The 26381-nt window shown below is 37.4% G+C and overlaps 1 protein-coding gene and 1 long non-coding RNA gene across 9 annotated transcripts in view; both read left to right on the plus strand.

Annotated features, from left to right (window-relative positions):
• The window catches only part of LOC114486332 (uncharacterized), a 40718-nt gene extending 18226 nt beyond the window's left edge, over positions 1 to 22492 (plus strand). The window contains exons 2-3 of the long non-coding RNA XR_003679922.1: positions 576 to 638; positions 21718 to 22492. This is a non-coding gene — a long non-coding RNA (uncharacterized lncRNA). The remainder of the gene's footprint in view (positions 1 to 575; positions 639 to 21717) is intronic.
• CACNA2D1 (calcium voltage-gated channel auxiliary subunit alpha2delta 1) overlaps positions 1 to 26381 on the plus strand; it is a 507150-nt gene that overhangs the window by 145668 nt on the left and 335101 nt on the right. The window lies entirely within an intron of this gene.

The raw sequence follows: 26381 nt of genomic DNA on the forward strand, positions 1-26381 counted from the left end.
ATACAGGATCATTGAAGTGTATTTCAGCTATGGTCGGTTAAATGGTGGTTCTTTTCGCCTCTTGTGTCTTTACTCACTGAGAATAATATTTAATGTTTTAATAGAAGCCCTTTCAATTATCATAATTCAAAGTTAATTATGTAGTTGGTTACATTCTTGAGAATGGTGTGCCCCTTTTCTCTGGGTCCATTTCTATTCTCATTTTTACCTACCTTTTTATTCTGGGCCTCTGCCCACTTCCATCCACAGACAATTGCAACTTCAAAATGAATAATTCATCTGGTTCGTTGTATCCTGAATCGGCATATCCGAGAGCAAATATAATCCTGTGTGTTCATACAGGAAACCTTTTGTTCTTTTGCAAAAGGAGTAGAAACATGTGAGGAGTCAAAAGATGTTTGTGTTAAATTATTTACATGTAGAGCATTTGATTCTTACAGTCATGCTAAGGGGTATATTTAAATGTGGGGATATATAACTAGGTTTCATTGTACTTTTTGCATTGAATAAATTTAAATAATACCATTTCAGCTCTCACATTAATATAAACAAATAGCATTCATCTTTTCCTTTAGAAAGAACAAATAGATAACTACTTCAGTTGGATCCCATCAAGATATACAACCGCGTGGAACTAAGTATTTGCACTATGTGGTCATGGTGCCCTTCTGATGGTAGTGGCTGTTGCATGCTGGCTACATGGCTGTGATTTATTATTTAACCATGGGCTGTGTTCATTTCAGCAGGGAGCCTCTCTTCCGGCAGCTCCTTTGAGATCTCTGACTGTCATCGTATTTGCACAGTGGCATGGATATTGTTCTCAGTTGCAGAGCCCTCTGAATTCCTCCAAAAGGGTTCATTTTCATAACCTCAGTGGAACACACAGAGAACGCATGCCTGAGCTTATTGCCTCTCTGAGAGCCAGTGTGTTCATAGGAGCATAAAACCATAGGCAGCTGTTTTGGGTCCCAGTTGTCAGGTGGGAAATTACGAAGAGCTTCATGCTGCTCTAAATAATTAAAATTAATACCAGAAAAAGCCTGCTCAATTAGTATCAGATTCCTTATAGATATGGAATATTAAACTGGTGTCTGGAAGAGACGTGTGTATTTGTGAGATACAAATATTTAAGTAGGAATAATTTTTAATCTGCCTAGACTACTCAACAAAGTATATCAATTCAGTGGCTCAGTAAAGAAGCTAAGCATTCACGGGTGTGTGTGTGTGTGTGTGTGTGTGTGCGCGTGCGTGCGTGTGTGTGTGTGTGTGTGTGTGTGTGTGTATTACATAGGGAGGCCAAGCTTTTGATATAAGTGCTACTTCTTCTATCTTAAGCCCGAAAGCAATCCTCCCTCCCCTCAATTTCCTTAAAATAATTCACAGAATAACTTTTGGAGGATAGGAATGGGACCAAAGGGAGCCAGGAAAAAGCAACATTTTTTTAAAAGAAATATTGAATAACAAAACCAAATTCTAATACTGGGATGGATGTCCAGAAGACAACTGCAGGAAGGTTTACTCTGTGGCACTTAGCGACCTATATATAAAATACTTGGGAAGATTGTACCTCAAACATTCATAACAATTCATACAGCAGAAAGATACCGTTAGCAAGCGTCTAGCATCCAGTGCTGTGCTCCACAGACGAGCTGAGAAAAGCTGAGAAAAGCATCACAGTGTGAAAGTCTGTAACCAGGGTAAAAGTAAGAATATAAACAAGTTCTATTCTTAGTCCTTGTGTCTCTCAGAGCTTTACCCCTTTATAGTAATGTCATTAGATAGTTTGTAGTTTATTTTCTCATTATTTTAATTGTCTGCATCATTTTAAGAGGCTTGTCAAAGATAGCTTGCCAAAATACATGACATTTGAATCATTAAGGAATCATATTATGATATCCCAGATCTGAAAGTAGAAAGTGCATTTTAATGCTATCATTTGAGAATTTGGGTCAGTACTCCTGGGAGTTCTGAATTTGATATTCATTTTCTTTCTCAGCTGCAATTTTTTTTTCACTGAAAAGACAGTGCAGTGAAGCATATAGGACAGATGTGTATGAGAAAGAAAACTGAAAACAAACACAACTGTGCAATGGAATGTGATTGGGAAGAGATGTAATAGAATTCAATATGGTTATTTCTGCAGAACATTCCACCCAGCTATAGCATCCATTCTTGGGGCCCCTGACCTTACAGCCTAACTTGCCTGCCTAAATATAATTTAAATTAGTAAGAAATTCATTTTTAGAAATAAACGAGAGACCCTCTAGTGTGCAAAAAGAGAAGTAAAAAGTCCTGGCTAGACTTCCCATGTGTTGATTGATTTGTATGTTAGTAACCAGACAGTTGGTCTTGAAGCTACTTTCTGGAAATCCAAAAAAAAAAAAGAAAAGAAATTACATTGGTGCTAATTGTCACTGCCCTGGGTTGAAGACATATGTTATTAAAAAAAGAATGTTCAAAAGACAGTGATAATAAATTGTAAATGAAGTGTAAATTAGACCAGCTGATGAGTAAAACAAGAGGAACTTACTCTTTTAATCCGTATGTGCTTGTTAAATGGTGCAAGAGACAGAGAGTGCCTGCCTGCCTTTTGCGTGCGCTGGACCTGCTGTGCTTTTAATGCCTCTAGACAAATCAAGTATGTTCCCAGCAGCCCATGGAGTCCATTTTATCTTTATAAATGGAAAAACACACACGTAAGTAGGCGGCAAGACAAAGTAACTTGGCTAAGGAAATTAAAAACCTATTGGGAAAATTTTTTTTAGTAAAACATTTTTTTTTGCTTCCTTCTTCCTTTCTTATCAGAACAAACTGAAGCTTTTTAAGGCCATATGAGGACTGAGACATGATCTAATCTGCCCTCCTCTGACCAGGCTGTGCTAACATCAATAATCAGAGTCAGTTGTCAGAATATAAAAAGTAAGGAAACTTAGGGAAAAGAGCAAACGTGGAAAATTTAAGACTTTGAGGAAATCAATTTGGTGTGTTTCTGTAACATTGTATTTTGTTATCTTAGATTACAAAAGCTATAGGATACTTGCATATCTTTTTAAAAAATTATTAAATTAGGTTGAACGTGTGTCCATTTCAGTGAGGTTTTTTTTCTTTTTTCTTTTGAATGGACTGTGTGTGTGTGTGTGTGTGTGTGTGTAAGAGTGTAAGTAAATACTTGATCAAAATTTCCTGTGAGTGGTTATAAATCCAAGTGTAAGAAGAAGATAAGGAGTGTTGGGGGTGGCAGAGTCAGGAAAGAGAGACGGGAGCAAAGATGAGGTAGGAAGAGTAGAGACTTCTGGGAGAGGCCATTCAACCTGCACCACAAAGTGGTGTTTCTCAGTTGTCAGGATACATTTCCCCCAGAGACCTTTCTGTTCCTGTCTGGATGACTAGGCCTACAGCATGGCAAGTACTACCCATGGGACACTAATGACGGACACAAAAATTGTAGACATAGGAGAGAAGGAAAAACAGGAGAAAAAGTAGAAGCGATGGTGTGATATAAGGGGCGTGGAGAGCAGAGAAGAAAGGGATGAAAAGACAACACAAAAGGAGAACGACAAATACTGCTACTGGATTACCTTTGAAACTGCTCTCATCTTCTAACGAGTAATTCAGTGGACTCTGTGGCTTTTGCATCTTTGCTCTACAAGTAGTAGAACTAATTATTCATTCAAATACCTGCTCCTAACTGTATTTTATCAACTGTGTTTATTTAACCTATTTAACTCAATGCATGACGAAGTGGGAGAGATTCTTCATGACCCATATTCTCCATAGAGGGTCTTGCGGGCTCCAGTCCCAAATTCATCAGTATGTTATTGCCAAAATAATGAGGATACCCTTGTGGTCCAGGTTGCCTGGGGAAGTCCTGATTCTGTCATCCAGCGTATTTATACATACCACTCAATTTTACTCTCTTTGAAAGGGTTCCATTTCGATAAAATGTTATACGGTCCACTTAAATGAACTCCAAGTGAAAGCTGTCATAATATGTGTACAGGCCTGCCTCTGAGACCTTCTTGTCACCCCCTACCTGGAGCTGAGTTTTCTTGTAACAGTTATCTGGCTCTTTAAAGAACTGAAGAGTTAACAAATATGCAAAGCCCTTTGTACGTTAAAAGTAAATAAGGAAATAACTATTTCAAGAGTAGTTACTACATACTGTGACACTTTGCAATCTGTAAACGGTGCCCTGGCTAGGACTGCAAGACTCTCCAGGGCTGGGCTGTGTAGGGGTTTAGAAGGATTGGGGACCTGATCAAGGGAAAAGACATGACCATGGTAGGCAGTAACATACAGCAAGCTTTATTGGGTGGCACTTGGCCAGGGTTGCATGAGAGGGGAAGTCCCTCATAGCACATGCCGGTCCAAGAGCTTATGGGACAGAGGCCACCCTTCAGAAGATGTGGGAGCAAGGGAACTCTTGGAGGTGAGGGCCATCAGAGAAGGGCTTGCATGTCTAGGTGGTGTCTTTTGGTAGTACTGCAGGGAGTCTCTTCGTCAGAGAGCTCTGAATGGCAGCGGTGTTGGTGTCTTAGGCTCCTTATGGCCCAGGGTTTATTTGTTGCTAGTAGATGTGGGATAGGAGTTTGAGCGGGTATGCAAAGGAGGCCGGTGCTGAATGGCTCAACGTCTGTTTGGGTTATTTTTAAAACAATTGGTTGTGTAAATTTTGAGTTTGGTGCTAGTGAGCTTTTGAGCTCACAGAACTCAGTCTGCTGAGAAGATATAAACAACCTAGGGGCCAATATACAGGGGTCATCTTGGGCTCATTTATATAACAGGCTGATCCGTGCAGCTTCCCAGAGTCAATTGAATGAAAGGGCTGGACCGTTCTGGGTCAAAGGATGTTACGGAGACAGTCCAAACAACGTAGATGTATATTAACCCCCATAATGTGAGAGAAACTAGCAAATAGCTGGACAAACTCCAGTGGCTTTTTTTTTTTTTTTTTTGCGGTATGGGGGCCTCTCACTGTTGTGGCCTCTCCCGTTGCGGAGCACAGGCTCCGGACGCGCAGGCTCAGCGGCCATGGCTCACGGGCCCAGCCGCTCCGCTGCATGTGGGATCCTCCCGGACCGGGGCACGAACCCGCGTCCCCTGCATCGGCAGGCGGACTCTCAACCACTGCGCCACCAGGGAAGCCCTCCAGTGGCTTTTTACGGATCAGTTAAGCCTCTAAAACATTTTTTTTCAAATATGTAGCACTGATGACATCACTGCTCCATCTCCGACTCATTGCCGTCATGGGCATCAGTCTTGTACTTTTTCCTGGTACAACTCCTGGTATAACATACAAACAGGAAAACATTGGTTTTATTTGATAAATTTAGGTTTATGTAGTTTGCCCAAGTGTTTACTTTAGTTAAATACCTTGGGTCTTTTCTGTAATAGAGGAATAGAGATCTTATAGTCTCTGGGTGCTTAGAGCTGGCCCAGGCTCCTAGACCATTGGTAACTTTAGTAATAATAGCCCTTTGCATACGTTTAATGTTTTACATTTGTGAAATAATCTTCAGTAATCTGGCCCTTCCTGCAAACTTTCTTACATGTGTCTCTTCTTCCTCTTGCATTAACTCCTTCCCAAAATCTTCTAATGTGCTCAAATATAGGCACTTCGCTTCACCTCCTGAGTCATGCAAACTACTGGCTCACTTTTTTCTTTTCTTTGACTTCCAGGTATCATCATCTTTACTTAACTCACTTTAAAAAAGAATCTTTATTTTTGTTTTTTCCTGTAAACAATTGGGAAAATTCCGGTATAAAGAAAAAAATATAACCTCTAATTTCTCCACGTAAAGATAGCTGCTGTTAATGTTTTGGTATATTTCTTCTAGTCATGCATATTGCTGGAAGAGGGGGAAGAGAGAGAGAATATACATGTGGGAGAGTTAAAGGGTGAGAGAGATGGAGATGAAGATGAGTCAGAGCTATAGGTAGGTATGAGGTGTGGGGGAGTAGGGAAGGAATGAGAGAGAGAGAGAAGAGGAAAGGAGAAGGAAAGGGAGAAGTTACATACATATATGGGCTTGAATTTTGTGTCATACCATATATACTATTTTGCAGTTTGCTGCTTGCACTTCTGCAATCATCCCTCGGTATCTGCAGGGGATCAGTTCTAGGACCTGCCACAGATACCAAAATCTGAGGATGCTCATGTCCCATAGTTGGTCCTCCGTATCCCCGTTCCACATCTGTGGATTCAACCAGCCACGGATTGTGCAGTACTGTGGTGTTTACTGAAAAAAATCTGTATATACGTGGAGCCACACAGTTCAAACTCGTGTTGTTCAAGGGTCAACTGTAGTTATATTGTAAGAATTTAATATTTTTCTGGAATATTTAAGATCACTGTAATGCCAAATTGATGTCATATGATTTATTTATTACATCTTGACATTCTTTTCATAATTTATTTCAAAAAAAACACCAGTAAATATGTTTGAAGGTAAAGCTTTATATGTTTCCTTAAGGTTATAATAGTTATATTGTGAAAGTTTAGCATTCTTCTAAATTATTTTAAATGTTTTAAATTCTTCTAGAACATTCTGTAAATGAAGTTACTCTTCCAAGGCTGTGGTGTGCATTGCTAAACTGGCCTCCAACACACTTGCTTAGATTCACTACCAAGTTCTTACCTTCCCAAACCTTAACTCATAGTATACCTATATTCCTTTAAAATGTTTTTTCTGATTTTCAATAAAAAAAAGACATCCTACCATGCATTTTTTTATGGTTGAATAATTTTATGTATTTGTATTTTTTTTGTGACTTGCTTTTCATTTTTTCAGTAAATTTCCTATTTAGATCTTTTGCAAAATTTTATTTCTTGGGTTTATTTTTTTGTTACTGATGTGTATGAACTTTTATATATTATGATTTCACCCTTTATCACTTCTTTAAAATTCATTAGCTGAGTGTCGGTTTTGATAAGCACAGAGCATACAGTGCCTGCCTTAGCCTGATGGGCCCCGTGCTTGGAGAGTCACGATGCTCACATTTATTCCAGCTTGCCTTGTCTTTCTTTCGTTTTTTTTTTTTTTTTTTTAATAGTTTCTGTCTTCACTGTTTTGCTTAGAAAGAACTTCTCTAACTTGAACTACTTTTTTTTCTTTTAATTAATTTACTCTTTTATTGTTTTTATAACACTTTTTTCGCCTCCTATTTAACCTCTTAATCCATGTGAATGGTTATGGCACATGCAGTGAAGTGGGCACCTTACCTTTTCTTTTCCTTTTAAAATAATTAACTGATGATTCCAAGATCATGTCCATTTATTAAAGAATTTATCATAAACCTGCTAATTTGAAATGACACCTCTGTGTCTAGGCTTTCAGTTCTATTCCGTTAATCTGTGCGTATGTTATTGTACTAGTAACATGCATTAATGTTACTTTTTTCTTTATTGTGCAGTTTAATATCTGAAAGTCCAGGTATAGCCTTATTTTATTTAAAAATGGATATTCTTCATTGCGATTGTTAATGTAGTTTTTTTTTTAAATGTAGTTTTATTAGGAATTTTTCATTATCTTATTTCCTCAAAAACATACCATTTAAATTCCTAATTTCTTGCTTCCCATATTCACAGATAATGTTCTCCTGAAACTCTTACTATCTTAATCCCCAGATCCAATTGCTTGTTAGCAAGTCTACGAGGATCTCAGTCATTTTATTGTGTATTATAGTGCTTGAATAAATATGACTTCTCCCTTTACAAATTTTAAACTTTTACAAAATCCTGAGCTCTTTAGTTGCTGGGTCATTCCTAACGTTTTTATTTACCTTGCCCTCACCTTGTATATAGTAAACACTGAGTGTTCTCCTACTGTTAGAAGGAACCTTTGGGACAGGTAGCTTTGAAAACATATTATAAAACATTAAATAGCTTGAGGAAGGTTAGGTTGAATTCTGGAGTACAGGCTGGAAAAGACTGATACACTCTTCTTTTATTTTTTGCAGTGAAATTGTTTTAACTTCAGTTTTTTTTATGGCAGCAGGTAGATTGGTGTACTCTTCAGGGAAGGTCTAATATGGTCTAAAACACAATTGTAGGAGCAAGTTTTCTTCAGTGCTTTGTAAGAAGTGTGGGAGACAACAATCTATCTTTTGATTCAGTTGCTTAAATTAAGGTTAGCTATAAAAATTAGACACTTGAAAAATTCTGAAAGTACAGTCACCATTGTCATAGCGTTGACAATTTTACTCAGTTTGATTCTTATTGATTCAATTGCAAAGTTTAAATTTATAATGTATGGCAGGAGGGTGCATGTTGTACTTGAGTTGCTTCCCCCTTCCCCCGGCCCACCATACACACACGTAATAGATTTGAACTAAAGGAAAAAAAAATCAGAAATAACCTAAGAGTTGTGTTCTCACTTTGGAATCCATTTTATTGATTTGAATATCCTTATAGATAACTCTCTGTGACTTTTCTCCCATTTTACAATTTTATTTATATTGCGATTTCTTTAATGAAATGAAATAATGAATTTAAAAAATTTTATTGGCAGTATGGGAATTAGTTATAAATGTAAGAGAATGGGGTAATCACTTGGGCTAATTAATTCTACTGAGAGAACCAGACATGCCTGCCTTCTGCTAAGAGTTTTCCTCATAAGTCCCACTAACCTCTCGACCCCTAAATACTTACCGGTTTCATAGGGGTTACCCTTGGGTCAGGATGCATCGATTTCAACTCTAGACAGATCTGCTATCTGGAACTTGTGGGAGCCTGTTGTTCTTTTTTGGTTTAGATGTTCTCCAACTTCCCCCGGTCACCCAGTGGATGTAAACATAATTGCAACAACAGATTAGATGAAGCTTTGGTATATGGAGTTTACTTGCCTGGTTTTCTTGATATTTACAATATTATGAAAGATACTAGAGACTGCTGTCATAAAAAGAAAATCTCCATTAAGTTATTTCAAGAGGTGTAACTTTACATTCATGGGAGAAATGCCATTTTTAAATGGAATTAAGGAGTTTTAAATAAGCATTTTGACTTTATAAATTATTTTAGCCATTCAGTTAAATTTCACAATGATATATATGTGCATTTGATATTTTTAGTCATATTGATATAAATCTATATAAAAATAGCATATCTCTTTATAAAATACCCACTATATTCTTGGTCTTTTAATTATCCCTTCTGTCTTTGTAGCAGTATTTGTGTAAATAAAATGAAAGGCAAGCACAACTCTTTGAATTTTATATACAGTACATATTTTAAAGGGTGGAAAGCTTTTGGGGATAATGTTACTTAGTAATCTAAGTAAAACAACTCAGTATAATTGAGAATGTTCACTGTCTAAGGTATAACAATTCGTAGTAACTGTGTTTTTTTTTAACATTTTTATTGGAGTATAATTGCTTTACAATGGTGTGTTAGTTTCTGCTGTATAACAAAGTGAATCAGCTATACATATACATATATCCCCATATCTCCTCCCTCCCACCCTCCCTATCCCACACCTCTAGGTGGTCACAAACCACCGAGCTGATCTCCCTGTGCTATGCGGCTGCTTCCCAATAGCTATCTATTCTACGTTTGGTAGTGTATATATGTCCATGCCACTCTCTTACTTCGTCACAGCTTACCCTTCCCCCTCCCCATATCCTCAAGTCCATTCTCTAGTAGGTCTGTGTCTTTATTCCCGTCTTACCCCTAGGTTCTTCATGACCGTTTTTTTTTTTTTTTCTTATTAGTAACTGTTGATGTGAAAAGTTAAGTTCCCAGTTGTCTTGTGTAGTAGACATTGAGACTGTTTCTTTAACAACCAGTCCACCCCTTTCCTTGGTGTAACATCCATTTGGTTTGGATGACACTGACCAGTTGCTCACATGGCACTGTGTCTCTTGAAACAGTGATGGGTTCTTGTAACAACCCAGGACTCCCTTAATTAACACATGGCCCTCCACTGTTTAGAATGATTGGTTTAGTCATGATCTCATCAGTGCAAAGCTCAAATCCCTTCTTCAGTAGTTGTGTGAGGAAGAGAAACCTCTCTCCTTCCCACTGATCGGGAAGCTGGCTCTCCTAAGAACACGTGTGGAGACTTTGGATGATGAGACGCTTGAATCCTTGATGAACATTGAGTCCCCCCTTACATCTGGACTTCTCTGTGCCCCAATCCAATAAATCCCTTACTGATGAGGCCAATTTGAATTGGGTTTTCAGTTATTTGCAGATGAAAGAATCCCACTTTTTTGGGTTGATATACTTGTTGTCTTGGAATTAGCCCTGAACTGGATTCCAAATCAGAAGCCTAAATTCTTGTCTTAGCTCTTCCATTTACTTGTGGTTTGACCTGATTCAAATAAGTTATTTTTATGTAAAAAAGGTATGATGAGATTACATAAAAGTCTGTTTCTAGCTCTAAAATTCTAAAATCCTCTGATCCTAGATTGGTTTCTGAATTGAAAAGTGGGGCAAAAAAGCACTGTCTGAATTTTGGTTAATGATGAAGATCATTAGCTTCTTTCAGAGCTAGTCTAGTCCTCTAAGCTTTTGTAAGAAAACTAAAGACCTTGAGAGTAGGATGGCAGGCCTGTGCACTCTTTGGGATATATTAAGATGGTACAGATCAAAGTTGATCTGGGAAGATATTAACATGAGCAAAAAACATCACAGAATTCCCTTATTGATTACATGAGCTTTGAGTTTTATTTCTCTGGAATCTTTTGTCTCTGGGATTCTCAAAATTATGTTGCTCAGTTCTTTTGTCAGTCGAATGTTTCTTTCCCATATATATGAAGGTGTGCACATGTGTGCAAGTGCATGCACATACACACAAACACAATTTTTACATGTTCTTAATTTTTAATTTTTTATTGACATATAGTTGATTTACAATATGTTAATTTCTGCTGTATAGAAAAGTGATTCAGTTATACATACATATATATGTGTGTGTGTATATATATATATTAAATATTCTTTTCCATTATGGTTTATTACAGGATACTGAATACAGTTCCCTGTGCTATACATAAGGACCTTGTTGTTTATCCATTCTATATATAATAGTTTGCATCTATTAACCCTGAACTCCCAATCCATATTTTACATGTTGAATATTGAATAATGCCTTAAAATAGAAACTAGCCAAAACCTAACAGTCAAAAATACCATTACAGGTAGCATTTATTTTCACTCGTGCTTCAAGATAAATTACATTATTTATATTTTAAAATCAATACATCTTTAATTCCTGCCTTTTTCTAATTCAAGGATTTACTTTCATTTTAATAAGTGGATGCCAGCTGTTATGTTTTACTTTTTTAATCACTGTGACTTTTTTCATATTGCTTAAAAGTGAAGATATGAGAAAAGGTGTGGCAATTACAAGATTTTTGTGTTTTCACAGATATCCAGTACAGTTTACTTTTGATCATTGAAGCTGTGAACAGAGACTGGATCCCATGAAAATTATCTGGACCAAATTTATTCCTGTCATAAAATACAACCTAATAACATTTTAGTTTTTGTTTTCTTTTATTAATGAATACAAAGGTTCAAGGTACAGATAATAAGCATTTTATATAATAATTATTTGTTCAGGGAAAACTAATTTTTTTCCAGGTCCTAACAACAGATCAGTTTTTAAAAGACAGCTATTAAAGGAACAACAGTAGGTTATGGAAACCCTGCAGCCTAAGATGATAGCAAGTCTGAGAAGAGGAGTTTGGGTATTATTTAAGCAATTTGTTTAGAGGTTCGACCTCATGCACATTTATATCTACATTCAGATAAAAATAAACTTGGAGAAGAGGTCTTTATCTCTGTGTAGTTTCTGAGGAAACATCTTAGAGTGAACATTATTGGCCAGGTATTTTGGTTTCTAAGAAATAAATGACTCTTTGGTTGATAATCAGGTCCTGTATATCAGTGGTCCCCAACCTTTTTGGCACCAGGGACCAGTTTTGTGGAAGACAGTTTTTCCACAAACCGGCGGGGGTGGGGTGGGGGTGGAGGGATGGTTTTGGAATGATTCAAGTGCATTACATTTACTGTGCACTTTATTTCTATTATTATTACATTGTAATATATAATGAGATAATTTTACAACTCACCATAATGCAGAATCAGTGGGAGCCCTGAGCTTGTTTTCCTGCAACTAGATGGTCCCGTCTGGGAGGGATGGGAGACAGTGACACCTGAAGTGTGTTGCTTATGTCCAGTCTACCCCGTAAGATGCAGCTTCATTGTCACTTTCCACTCACTGATAGAATTTTGATATGAGTCTGTGAGCAATTGATTTATTATGTTCTCGATGCAGTCGAACCTCTCTGTTAATGATAATCTGTATTTGCAGCCTCTCCCCAGCGCTAGCATCACCGCCTCAGCTGCACCTCAGATCATCAGGCGTTAGATTCTCATGAGGAGCACGCAACCTAGATCCCTCCCATGTGCAGTTCACAGTAGGGTTCACGGTCCTATGAGAATCTAATGCCATCACTGATCTGACAGGAGGCGGAGCTCAGGCAGTAACATGAGCGATGGGGAGCGGCTGTAAATACAGGTGAAGCTTTGCTCGCTCGAGTGCCACTCACCTTCTGCTGTGCGGCCCTGTTCCTAACAGGCCACGGACTGCTACCGGTCTATGGCCCTGGGGGGTTGGGGACCCCTGGTGTATATGAACTGTTAATCTACAAAATATATAGGTTGTGTTTTGGCCACTTTTCAAAAGTGGCTATTCACTGTCAATCTCTGTTACTGCTGGAAATGGGCAGATTGCAGCCTGGAATAGGAAAGAGGAGCAGAAGGCCCTGCACTCCTATATTTTTCCAGAACGTACTCAATTCAGTTTATTGCTGCTTTTATTACACATACTCCCTGGAACAGGTAAATGTATCTGTCTTAAGGAAATTAGCTTAATAACAAGATTCTATTTTGTTTTCTCTTCAAATACCAAGATAATGTAATTGGCCCACAAGATACAATGAAGTTTTCGTGAAAAGGGAGAAAAACTTTGGAACTGATCTTTCTGCAGAGCTTCTCTAAATAGAAATGCTGCGACTGGTGGCTAAGGGTAGGTCAGCGGCTTAAAGTGTGTCAAGAGCTGAAAAGGAAGTCAGGTGGTTTTTGCCTAGATTTCCAGAAACCTTTGAAAGTTACCAAGTCATGTTCTGTTGACACTTACACAGGAGTGTCTTACATATGCTTGCCTTTCAAGTCTTTTGCCCTGTATTCCCTGTGCTGTTAACTTAAATTTTGGATGCCTATTCAAATGAAACTAAGAAAACTTTAAACGTGGGGATTAAATTACAATCTTTTAGTTTATAGTTAATGTTTATTTGAATTGTTACATTATTTACTTCAAAGAAATGAGAAGAGGATTCATGAATTTTATGATAAATTTTACCAAAGTTCCATTTTTGGAGCTTACTTGGTTTCATCCAAAGATGGGAATTTCTTTATGTCAGGAAGATGTAAATTTTGTTCTTTGATATCAATATATTAAGTCTATCAGTGATGTTTCAAAAAAATTAATAAATTGCCTTCCGTCTGTGGTATAAATTGTATTAACATAATAGGAGGTTGACGGTAATCTCCTGTTTTTGTATGTGATACGTTACTAAAAGTTGTATGTATGAAAGTTAGCATACATATTGAAGGAGAGAAAAGCCCTGCTATCAAAGAGCTAAAAATTAATAGAAATTTCTGTTATGCTTTTTTTTATGATATAAGCTTCAATGATATATTCTGAAGATTTTGAATGTATGTGTATGCATGTTTATATACACACACTAACAATTCCATATAGGCATATATCTCCAGTTGAGGTTAGGGGTTGGTCAGTTTTGTTATGTCAAATTTCTATCATTGTCCTGACTCTATTAAGTAATCATATTAATGCCTCTGTCCCCAGTATAAGCTATTTTGCTTTTCCAGTCTGCAATCATTTTATAAAATAAAAAGAGGCAAAATGCAATTAAAAGTTCAACTACAGGATCCTACTGACAGTGCTATACAGATAACTGTGAAAATGCTGTCCAGTAAAGCCATACTCTTAGGTAGTAGCACTTTGAACCAGCTCTAAATGGTCAACATGAGTTGATTAAAAAAAAAAAAAAGTGTCAATGTATAACCTATCAAACTGTCCATTACTCGAAAGTTGTCCTAGTGGTAGTTCAAAGTTTCAAATAACAGAGAATGACAAGCTGACTTAAACAGCAGACATATTTATTGAAGGAGTATATCGGGTAATTCACAGAAGAAAATTGCATACAGAGCCAGCTCAGGAGGACACATTTGTCACCACTCCTAAGCATGGGCATCATCCTGGCTTATGCTGCTGCCATCAGCACTGGTCAACTGGAGCTGTTGTTGCCGCCCCTAAAACTGGATATTGCTGCTACAGCTGGGATGGGTCTGTCACTGTCCCCGCTTCTCTGGGTCACTAGCTTTTCACTCACAGTTCAGGGCAGTTCCGTCCGATTGGTGGAATCAAAGTGGTTGGCCAAGTCTCAGCGGCAAAAAAACAGGTAAAACAAGCTTTTGATTTCTGTACTTGATGTGGGCACTGCCTCCCAGCATAATTTGTATCTTTAGAAATTCTCTAAACAGAGACTCAAAAACAGATAAGTAAAAACTCAGACAGATGTCTATAAAGTTTAGCCAACTGCAGTTAAGTACCTCTAAACACACCTCTGTAGAAATAAGTTGACATTTCACGTTTCCCTGATTACTCTAATCAGCCAGGGTAAAATAGACTTAACTCTTTTCAAGAACATGATAAAGTAAAACTGCTTGTTTGATTGGTTTGCCTGTCAGGAAATGAGAACAGTTAAACAATTACTTGATTGGTATAGATGTAAATGAGATAATGTGAGTGGAGACCCTAGAAGAGCATATCCTTTATGGTGGGATATATTTAATAAGTGACAGTTCAAAAGCCCGTTATGGTCTGCTCTATTTGCTCTTTAAAAATCTGTTACCTGGGCTTCCCTGGTGGCACAGTGGTTAAGCATCTGCCTGCCAATGCAGGGGACACGGGTTCGAGCCCTGGTTTGGGAAGATCCCACATGCCGCGGAGCAACTAAGCCCGTGAGCCACAACTACTGAGCCTGCGCATCTGGAGCCTGTACTCTACAAAGGGAGAGGCCGTGACAGTGAGAGGCCCGCGCACCGCGATGAAGAGTGGCCCCCGCTCGCCGCAACTGGAGAAAGCCCTCGCACAGAAACGAAGACCCAACACAGCCAAAAATTAAAAAAAAAAAAAAAAAAAATCTGTTACGTTTCAGCAGAAAATCAGTAATTATACTGTGTCAAAGGGCAAAAATAATATCTCCTCAAAAAATTATTTAGTGTTTACTGTGTGCATGCCAGTGCACTGTTGCTTACAAGATATATACCCACAAGATACATCGCATGAGCACTGTTGCTCTTTGCCTTCCAGTGTATATTGCCTTTAATCAGCCTGGCAGGATGAAGTGTGGCTTGTGCAAAGTAATTATAGGCTTTCAATGGAAATGACAGTGTAAAGCCAGCTAGGTGATGTTTGTCGCACTGGAGAGTGTATGAAAAGCGTACAGAAACTATGGGCTCTCTGCAGAAAGACCCCTTCCAGAGATGATGATTGAGCTGCTTTGGGGACTGATAGAATCAGAGAGCAACCTGATGGGGGGTGCTGCCTTCACCTTGTGGGGATAGCTGTGCTATCTATTCAAGAAGATCAGGAAAGTTAAAAAGAGAGTGTTAAATAATGAGCACACACTGCTGGGTATGTGCTCTGAGATGGACTGGAATTTAATATGGGGGGAAGAGGGGATGCTATTGAAATTTTGATTGCTTGGGAAAACAGTTCAAATGTGGTATTGTTTCCAGGTCTTTTCAGGGAACTAGATGACAGAGCCAAGGATCTTGCTGTAGGTCCTGAGTAAATTTTGATGTTTAATTGAAGTAATAAATTTGCACTGTGACTTAATTGGCAGCACCAGAGAGCTGGCTGCTTGATGGAAGAAGCTTGCACTGTGCAACTGTGTATATATTTCATATCAAACTTAATGCTTACGTGTGAGATTGGTTCACGAGCAAGTGATTTTCATTCAGTATACATACTTTTATTGCTACACACTTGAGGTCACAGCGTGTGTGTCCCTGTATAGAATTACATTTGGCTTGTTTTTTCCATTCCCTTATGTTAATGTCATTTTTATGGATGCAGGGAACAAAATATATTGGCGATTCCTCATTCAATCATTCGTAAATACGTGTATTCAACAATTTTTATTTATTCATTGAGTGCCTAATTTATATCAGCCATTGATTTAGGGGCTAGAAACAACAAACAAAAACCACTGGCCTCCCTCATAGAGCCTGTATTCCAGTACCCTTTGAGTGTGGGAATGTATTGCATTCAGAGGAGTGCCCACACATTGTTGATTATATAGGTCTGGTGGTCTCCACTTTGCTTGACCCTTTGTTGTGCTTTAGTAAGGATAACCAAGTGACAGACTTCAGTGAATGACGAAACAGTAGAAACGAAGAAGGAAGGATTAGAGAGTGCAGTACCTATAAGCCAAGGCCCTCATTCTAGCCCTCATTCATTCAGAAAACATTGCTTGAATTGATGCTATTGAGTAGGCATTTTTCTAGGGACAAGGGGTATAGCAGTTATCAAGATGGACACGTTTCCTGCTGTAATTTTATATTTCTAAATTAAAGGAGATATACTGTAAACAAGCAAGAAAATAAAAAAGAGATTTTTGTATAGTATGAAGTACTCTGAAGATGGGTAACCAGAGGGACATAATTCTTAATTTGTTGCCTGGGCAGGCTGCTTTGAATGTGACGTTCAATAAAGGTCCTCTGAGCTGACGTGAGAGGAAAATGCAATGGAGGAAGCAGCCATGTGCAGGCGTGAAGGAGCCGTTTCAGGAAGAGGGCAGGGAGTGGTTAGTGCAGAGACCCTGTGGCCCACGGAGCTTTGTGTGGTCCCAGGGTCAGAAGGGCCAGGATGACTGGAACTTAATGAACAAGTGTGAAGAGTGTCTAAGAAGAGTTCAGAGGGGCAGTCAGGGGTCAGATGACGTATGGTTTCTAGAAGAGCATTCACAGTGTGTGACAATGACTGTTATTATTTTCTTCACTAGAAGAATTACTTTCTTAGTATTAAGATATGATAAGTAGAAGAGGAAAATAAAATACCCTTTTAGTTCTATACTCAGGAATATGTATTTTTAACATTGTGGTACTTTTATTTCTGTTCCTCTTTCTGTCCTTATATACCCACGTGCACATGCATACAGGCACAAACACAATGTGCAAACAAGCATGCACACACGTGCAACTTTTTATTAAGTTGGAATTATACTCTTTACACGTTTAAAATCAGTTATTTGCACTTAATGTATTGAGAATGTTTGTGTCTGTCATCAGATGTAATAATAAAAATAAGGCTATGTTACATAATATGTAAAATATACAATTATTTATAAAACAGTAAATAATATTTAAAATTTAAAAAGTATATTTTAATGGCAACATCATAAGGATCTACCAATATCTGTGGCTAATTTAGTAGAACCCCCGTTTTTTTAGCACCACATACATCAATCCCATGAACATTTTTATATAAAAATATATGTACAAAATTCTTATTTACTTAGCATAAATTTCTAAGGTGGAACCATATCAAAAGATACGTTATTATTTTTAAAAAAAATATGGATAGAGCTTGCCAAATGCTCCATCTGAAACTGTAAGCAGTATATGAGAGTGTCTTCATTATTTACTTTCTCTGGAACACTGGGTAGTATCATTTCTTAAATACGTAAGTTGATAGTTAAAAAATGGTATCTCACTTTACCTATTTCTTTTGTGGTTTTATTTAGGACATGAAGTCAAGTTTGTTTATTATATAGTTGTGTTAGTTATCCATTGCTGTGTAATGAATTACCCAAAACTATAGTGGCTTAAAACAACAAACGTTTGCTGTCTCCTAGGTTCCATGGGTCAGGAACACAGGGGTGGCTTATCTAGGTAATTCTCAGCATCTCTTGTGTGGTTACAGTCATCTGTAGCCTTGACTGGCGCTAGAAGATCTGCTTTCAAGATGCCTTGCTCATATGGCTATTGGCAGGAGATCTCAGTTCCTTACTGTATAGGCTTCTCTCCATACTGCTTGGTGATGGTAGGTAACTTCCTCCACAGCGAATAATCCAAGAGAGCATGAGGAGGAATTCACAGTACCTTTTAATGACCTAGTCTCTTAAGTTATGCCCTGTGATTTCTACTTTATGCTATTTATTAGATGTAGTCACTGAGTCAGGCCTCACCACTTGAAGAAGGGAATATCAAAGAATTTGTAGACATATTTTAAAGCCACTCACTAGGTTTTGCCATTTTCTCACTGGCATATTGATAGGGCATTGACTGTATTGCTACAATTATCGTTACCATTGGACAACTAATGACACCACCTCCTTGTCTATGGTACAGATGTTACTCAGTAAGGGCTATTTTACATGTTTATCATATATTCCAATTCCTGTGCTGTCAAAATTGTTCTTTTTAAAAATTTGGAATTCTACAAGTTAGGTTATATTCATATTGTATAGAACACCTGTCTTTTACAGATTGTATTGAGGGAAAAATACTGTCATACATTTTGACTCATAGATTAATCATTTTGGATTTCTGCTTAAATGAGTTTTGACTTCTGTAAATTTATAATTCTTGTGTGTATGTAGTGTTGGGATTGTTAGTCCATTATCTACTATCTAGGATTATAAAACTGTTTATTTCAGGTAGGTTAAGATAGATTCAGGAAAGAAGAAAATGATTATTCGAGTTTTACACAGTAGTGAACTGCTTTCCTGGCTCTAGCCATTTGCCTTACGCTTGAAGCCTTTTTATCTCCTTGGCTCTAATTAATAGCTGTCTTTCTAAAGCTCAATTTCTCTCAGCTTCCAAGTAGGGATAATAAATGAACTTTATCCACAGAGGAGTTGTGATTAGTTAGTTATTAGTTAGTTAGTTAGTTAGTTATTGCTTTGTTAGTGGTGGGATAGTGGTGATAGTCTGAGGACCAAAATCAGCAAATTGAACAGCAGCAAGTATGTGTGAAATTTGGCCAATTGGAATGGGTTAATTTATGGATGGTAGAAGATACATAAAATTATAATTAAAATTTCCATTTTAATGGAATAAGTATATTTTATGGGAAAAAGAATGGGAATAAAATTGGAGAAAGAATCAAGATCATTCATTCTTTTACTGCATATAGGGGAGAAACGAGTAAAAATAAATGACTCAAGATTTTGAGATTGAATGACTGGGTGAATAATGGTATTTTGGGTAGTAAAAGGAAACTCTAGATGGGAAGCTAGGCTCTAGAGAAAGCAGTGACTTTACTTTTCTACATGATGAATTTAACATGATGGTTAACTTTCTTGTAGCTGGTTAACAGCCAGTGAAGTCAGAGGATTGACACTTCTGAGAGAAAGGATGGTAGTGGATGTGTAGTTTCATTTAGGTGACAGTTGACATGAAAAAGCAAGAGCAGAGGGTTGAATCTGTGGTTAAAACACGATATTTATAGGGTGGAAGTGAGGAATAGAGCCAGAGTCTCATAGGAATTATGAAATTAACATGTCATTCAGTGTAGCAAGGTGAGGAATTTGTAGTTAAGGAATACAGTTCAAGAAAGGTGATTATGAAAAAAATTATGTTGAGCTTCAAATCGTGGATATTAGAGTAATTAGGCAGAAGCCATAATGAAATAAGTTAAACAGTGAGTGAGGCCTAAAGGAGTCATTAGAAGGAGTTGAGTAATGGAGACATTAAGAAAGTCTGTGTTTTCAGATTTTTTAAACCAGAATGGCCCAAATTTTTAAACGACTCACAGTTCCAATTGTTGGCTAGTATGTGGAACAACTGGAATGTAAGTTCATTGAATGCGGGGATGCCCATTTTTATAGCAATTTCTGTGGAAGACTCTTTGGCAGTATCTAACCCTATGACCCACCGATTCTTAGAACACATCCAAGAGAAATGAGTACATATATCTTCCAAAAGTCATGTAGAATTATTCACAATAGCTCTTACCTGAAAACAACTCAAATGTCCAACAAAATATTGGATAACCTTTAGTAAATTCATACGTTGGAATGTTGCACAGCAATAAAAAGAGTAAAGGACTGCTACACACAACAGCGGTTGCAGATCTCATAGGTACAGTTAAGAGCCCAAGAAGCCAGACCAAAAAGACTACATACTGTATGATTCAATATAAGCGAAGTTCAAGAACAGGCAAAACTAATCTGTGAAAACAGAAGTCAGAATGGAGGTTACCTCAGGCATGTGGGCAGGGGAGGATAGCTCTTGACTCAAATGAGCATAAAGATATGTAAATAAAGTCTAAAAAAGTAAAAAGTAATTGGGAAAGGTAGAAACAGCTGAAGAGAGAACAGCTTAAGAACTTAATTAGCTGAAGCCAAGTGATGGATCTTTAATTCAAGATATGGAAACCAGAGAGGCAGAACACAGTGTAGAACTTTATGACAACATAAGGCAATAGAGTCTCTCTTGTCTACTGTTGATGTCTTAGAAGTCCCAGTTTAATGCTGTGAGTTGGGTAAATGAAGAGGTTAATTCTTTCCTGCCACTTTCTTCCTGGTATCTGTTATCTCAATCATTTGCTCAGAAACTTTTTACTTAAGTAACTCTTATGTTCTAGACATTGAGCTGGGTACTAAGGATATACAGTTGAGAGGTGATGTCTTCGCCTTAAAAAATTTATAGTCCAGTGGGGGAAGACTGTCAAATAGACAAAAAAAAATTTTTTTTTAATTGAAGTATAGTTGATTTACAATGTTGTGTTAATTTCTGTTGTACAGTGAAGTGATTCAGTTATATACATATCCTTTGTTATATTCTTTTCCATTATGGTTTATCACAGGTTACTGAATATAGTTCCCTACACTGTGCAGTAGGACCTTGATTATCCATTAGACCAACAATTTTAATGGATGTACAAATACCATAGAAGCAGGTAGAACATTTCTCAAATTCCTGAGGTGAAGAGAAAGCCTAAGAGACTTTCAGAAGGTGCCCAATGAGGTTGTGGTGCATTAAGGAAATGGTGAGATGTGAGCCTAGAGAAGTAAGTAGAGGCCAGATAATAAAGGGGCTCATATGGCCTGTGCCCTGGGAAGCCTCCACACTTGAGAGTGGACACATCTGGACTTGCCTGTAAAATGGAGAAAATGATGTCCATTTCGCAGTGTTGTGAGAATTACAGGCTTAAAGCCACGCTTGCTCTTGTTTTAGATATTAAAGATACTAAAGAAGGAGAATAGGAATTGGTATCATTGTTAATTCACATTGACAGCTTTAGGAGGATTTCAAAATCCGATTTCGGAAGACCGGTGAGAAGGCTGCTGCAGAAATCCTGGAAAGTGAAGGCAGCTTGGAAGGAAACAGTTCTCGTGCAAATGGAGGAGAGGTGGGAGGCAAAAAAAAGGAGAATATATGTCATGCTGAGTCACTGAACATGACCTTTGAGAGAAAAGGAGATATTTAGGTTTCTGATAATCAGGTGGATGCTGGCCTTCCCCACTAAGCAAGTGTGCAAGAGGGGCGTCCACTTTCTGTCACAGACTGCTTAACACTTCCTGGCATTTTTCCTTGACATTTCATCTTGTGGTCTGATTCTGGGCCGGGGAACCACCGTCTTTTCAATTTCTTCTCTTTGCCTTCTCTTACAGATCGGGAACTCTGGACTGAAGCTTCCTGACACCCTCTTCTTCTTTTTTTCCTGTATTAAGCTATTTAGCCGACTCTTCCGATTTACTCTCTTGGAAAGGTTCCTTGTCATAGTGTTCTGTTCACTCTCCTTAATTTTATCCTCTTATTTTTTGTCTCAGGGGTCTCTCCAGTCCTCTTTCCATTCCCATTTTCTCTAAAGCTCATCTTAGCTTTTCATCCTTTTAATCACTATGCAAGACACCTTGCTCCATGTGGCCAAACTGGTTTCTCAACTTTTTGTCCAAACGTGGCCCACATGATTCTAGCAAGTAACTCTTCTTTTTGGGTATTTCTAGTTTTGTTTGAAAAATAGGGTGGAGGGGGGAGAGAAGTCAGAGTGGACCATGTGCGACTGGAGGGAGAGTAAATAATTGGGTGATGCCCATACATTGTTGTGATTAAATAAACTCCCCACAGTATGCCTCGGGTTCTCTCCATATTAGGTCCATTGGCTGTTTCATCCATTTTTGTGAAAGAACCATTAGAAGTTAATTTTATAGCTGTGATATTTTATGAAATTTTTTTTAAAGTACAAATGTTCTGTTAAAGTACTTATTGAGTACTCATAGAGATAATATCTGAAGCATTAAATTTTAGCCATCTCGTGTGGAATTTATTTTTTAAAAGACAAATTTTAACTTTGGTGCAATTATAGTCCTGTATTTCTTTTGATCAATTTCAGTCTTGCCGTACTCTGTTTATATTTTACTAAAATTAAAAAAAGAACATTAAAAACAAAACTTTACACCAAAAATAGGTTTTCCCTCTGCCTATATCAAATATTTAAATGACTTAATTCACCAAAAGTAGTAAAATAATTTTTACTTATTAATTTATTGATTTTTGTTTTCCCAATAGGTAGCTTGTAGAGTCTATAGGTTTAAAGAGGTTGGCTTTAAAAGCTTTAGTTTCTTCAGTTCAGTAGGAAAATCATGTGTTGCTGTTGTATATGAGGAAAAGTGTGAGGTAATGGGTTATATCAAGGACACTATTTAGTACCTGTAGTCAAGGAGCTTATGGGCTAGTGGGAGAAACAGACAAGTGCCAGTAGTATTACAGTAATACCATATTATATGTTTAGGTGCTGTAATTGAATGTCTTATGATGAATTGTTAGCAAACAAATTATTCTGAGCTGTTTTCTTGATTTGCATATCATATCAGTTGGTGCTGGGCCATAAATAATCGTGATGCTTATAGACTGTATCGAGTATCTATATCAAAAAGTCAGGCTTTCTACACATCCATAAGCAAAAAACTAATAATCCAAAGAAAAACAAGCAATGTATAAGAAAAGTCATTACACACACACACACACACACACGCACCAATAACATGAAGTGCTTATTCTCTTCCAAGAGAAATGCAAATCAAAATATTGGTATATCCTTTTTCCCCAAATATATTTTTCACTGAAAAATAAATATTATCTTTTAATAAGGGATCTTTTAGGTTTTGATATTTGCCTCAAATCTATTTGAATCTAAATTAATTTGTTAATTTTTTAAAAAATTAATTAATTAATTATATTTATTTTTGGCTGCGTCGGGTCTTCGTTGCTGCATGCAGGCTTTCCCTAGTTGCGGTGAGCGGGGTCTACTCTTTGTTGTGGTGCACAGGCTTCTCATTGCGGTGGCTTCTCTTGTTGCGGAGCATGGGCTCTAGGGTGCGCGGGCTTCAGTAGTTGTGGCATGTGGGCTCAGTAGCTGTGACTCGCGGGCTGCAGAGAGCAGGCTCAGTAGTTGTGGCGCATGGGCCCAGTTGCTCTGCGGCATGTGGGACCTTCCCGGACCAGGGCTGGAACCCATGTCCCCTGCATTGGCAGGCTGATTCTTAACCACTGCGCCACCAGGGGAGCCCTTAATTTGTTAATTTTAAGGGAGCTAGATTCTGTATATATTTGTTGGAAGCTTCTAGCTGATGCATTTGGTAGATGAAAATGTATCTCAGAAGTAGTTTGTCCTGTGTTTGAAATGCGATAGAACAAATCAAATATTTCCTGGATTCAGTCTTCTTTAGCGTAATTTAGTTCTTCTTACAATTTATCTGGGCAAGGAAAAAAGTTGAACACATTTTTGTTAATAATTAGTCAATGACCTTTTCTGCCATTAGACAGTGATGGAAAGCTTTCAAGCCCTGACCTGGTGTATTTAGGGTTTCGTAAGATACTACTTATGAGTTGATTTCTACGGCTGTTATGATTTATTTTACATGGAAATGAGAGTAAACTCAGAACCATTCTCACAAGATGGTCTTCTAAACTAACTTAAGAGTATTTGGAGAAGCTATCCTTTTTGAATCAGTGGAAGCACAAATATATTTTAACAGCAGTAACCTATGGAGGAGTCTGTCTGCTGATAATTAGTAGCACCCTGCACTTATAAATCTTAAAACCTGGATTTCACATAGACAAAGGAGATGTACCTCATTATTAACTAAAGGCAAGGCAATTTCTCTTTCATTTTCCAAATTGGTTTATTGAATAGAAATGCTTTTGTGGCTTTTTTCAAGGTAATTGAATGGCTCCTATAAGACTGTGTCTGTATAATTTTATAAAAAACAGTGCATTAGATTCACACACACAAATAAATATGCTACCGTGTAGATCAAATTGATGATTTAATGAGGTAGAATATATTTTCATCTAACTGTTTTATCATCATATAGACAGAACTAGAACCATTAAAAATAGCTAACCAAAAATACAGTTATAAGATTCTGTATTGCCTCTCACTTCTCAGAATCAAATCCTGGATAAGGGAGAAGGAAAATAAAGAGGAGAATGATTGAAAAATTAGAAGTTTATAAGAAAATGGAAAATGGGCTGCAAATAATGGCAGGTTGTTGAAGAATAAGATACAGTTTTAAGGTAAATTTATCCTTGAGACAGCTACATTATAGTCTTACACAGAGCCCAATAGATTTTTCCAAATCTTTCATTAGGACTTGCAGTAAAAGGCAGATATTCAGAGAAGAAAAAGAACCCAGAGCAGATTAAATAAATTTCTGGATGTATATCTCTGCATTGCCAAAATAAGCCAAAAGGACCTGTTGCAAATGAAACTTGGGGATTTTCTTGAATGAAATCCAAATGTGTTCACTGTTAAATAAAGGGACAAAAACTGTACAGACATCAAAAAATGAAAAAATAAATCATTAGTATGCACGGGTTAGGTTTGGCCCCAGAGATCTTAGATCAAATATGGCTCGGTTTGCCTCGCTTTAGGAAAAGTGTAAGGCAATATTTAGAAAAAAATTGTACAGTGAAATTTAGCATTTCAATTTGAGAAATAGCACTTTGCTTCTAATGAGCAGATGCTCAACTGTGTATTGCGAGACCTGATGCAATTAAAAGATGTTTTTAGGTGGGAGGAGATCATTGAGCCATGTATCGCCTGTCAGATCTACCTTGGCCAGCTTTCCAGGCGACAGATGCAGTTAGATCTTCCTAAGTCTATTCAGCCAGCTATTAATTTGGCAGCGATCCCTCCAACAATAACTTGTAAGACCTGGGTTTGGAAGAAGACTTATGTGTCCCTTTTTAAATATAACAGAGATCAGATGTGTCACTGCAGTGATAGGGACATGCCTGGCAATAGGATGAACCCCGCTGGATTTTCAGGAGAGAAGAGAGACTGAAATTGGAAATGGAGGAGATACCTAATTGGGAGAGGCTGCTGTAATATAGGCATATATTTTGATCTCTAGGTATATATGTGTGTGTGTGTGTGTGTGTGTGTGTGTGTGTGTGTATACACATATGTGATAGATATATAGAGAGGAAGGTCTTTAAAGTAAGCGCAAGAATGCCTCTTTTTAGAGTGAGTGGCTCTATCATCATTGGTGTATCTTGGATGACTCTAATTTTATTTTCAAAATCTTTGATGAGGAAGCAGGTGCATCTTGAGTAAGAAAATTGAGCTTTGAGATATCAAGTCATTTACTGGAGGCAAAATTTGATTCAATTGATATGCTTTCCCTTGTCCGTTCTTTTCCTTTTCTTTCTTCATTTCTCTTCAGGTCAGAGGCTGGCAGCATAATTAAAATTTGAATTATTTATGAAGCGCCATTAAAGTGGGTGGCTTGCAGATTAGTCAGAGACAGCAGAGCTGACACTAAGCTGCATTTCTTTTACTCTCTCACAGTAAATGATACTGTATGCCCTGGAAATAAGCATATGAAGTTGAAGCTTTTAAAAGAAAAAAAATAAATAAAAGATTGTGACCATTTACACTGAAGCAAACCTAAGTGTGTATCTATAATCATTATAATGTGCAAAAACATCTTTTGTGTGTGCATATATACATACAAGATGTTTCTTGGCCAACTCTTCATTAATATTGAATAGAAATATAATTACCAAGGGGAACAATTTTTTGTAGATATATAAAGATATGACTGGAACTATAAATACACACACATGGGTATCATTAAGTGTGCATTTTATATTTGGACAGGGACATTGAAACAGTTCAGAAACATCTGTCACCAGCACGACATGTTGAGAAGCAAAGAAATGGAAATGGGTGTCTGTTTTCTCAAAAGCATTAGGATCTGTAAACATAAACATCATTTTTTAAAAATCTGCCAATTAGAATGAGTTTATGGGCCTAATGCAATTTTTC

Source organism: Physeter macrocephalus, chromosome 5, assembly GCF_002837175.3.
Source record: "Physeter macrocephalus isolate SW-GA chromosome 5, ASM283717v5, whole genome shotgun sequence".
NCBI lineage: Eukaryota > Metazoa > Chordata > Mammalia > Artiodactyla > Physeteridae > Physeter > Physeter macrocephalus.